Genomic DNA, 578 nt, shown 5'->3' with positions numbered 1-578 from the left:
CAACATTTTGACCACATCTTTAGACAACACCGTGCCGTCGTCAGGTTTATGGGGTGGAGCATTGTCCACAAGCATAATAATCTTTCGATTCTAAACCATCATGCGATCGTTCAACAATGACTGGTACGAGTTAAATATGATTCATGTCATCCAACCGTTTTGTTAATATCCTCATGTTCAGTACTACTCTGGAAAGAAATATACTGTACCTGGAAGCGTGTATACATAGTCCAGAACGTTTTTCATCGATAGCTCACTCATTTTATAGCTATGAACGTCAAATTGGTGCCAAAATGACCGTCTAACCAAGAGCTATCGTTTAAGAAATGGAGATAGTTTAGAAATGCGATAGAGGCAAAAAACAATTCATTGGTGCGGCACAGCCGCACTTGGCCCATGCACTACGACTTCGGAATCGCCTCGAAGAAGCTACCTCGAACCTCCTCAGGGGTGACCATATCCCATGCCTTCATGGCTCGGTTAATGAGCGTGATACGCTTGACCTTCGCTGGTACTTGGTCACCGCCTTCAGCGTCGCTGATATCTTCTGCAATCCATAGGTCTCGCAGATGTCGCTT

This window comes from Aphanomyces astaci (assembly GCF_000520075.1).
Source record: "Aphanomyces astaci strain APO3 unplaced genomic scaffold supercont1.8, whole genome shotgun sequence".
NCBI lineage: Eukaryota > Oomycota > Saprolegniomycetes > Saprolegniales > Verrucalvaceae > Aphanomyces > Aphanomyces astaci.
Note: the sequence above shows the minus strand (reverse complement) of the source record.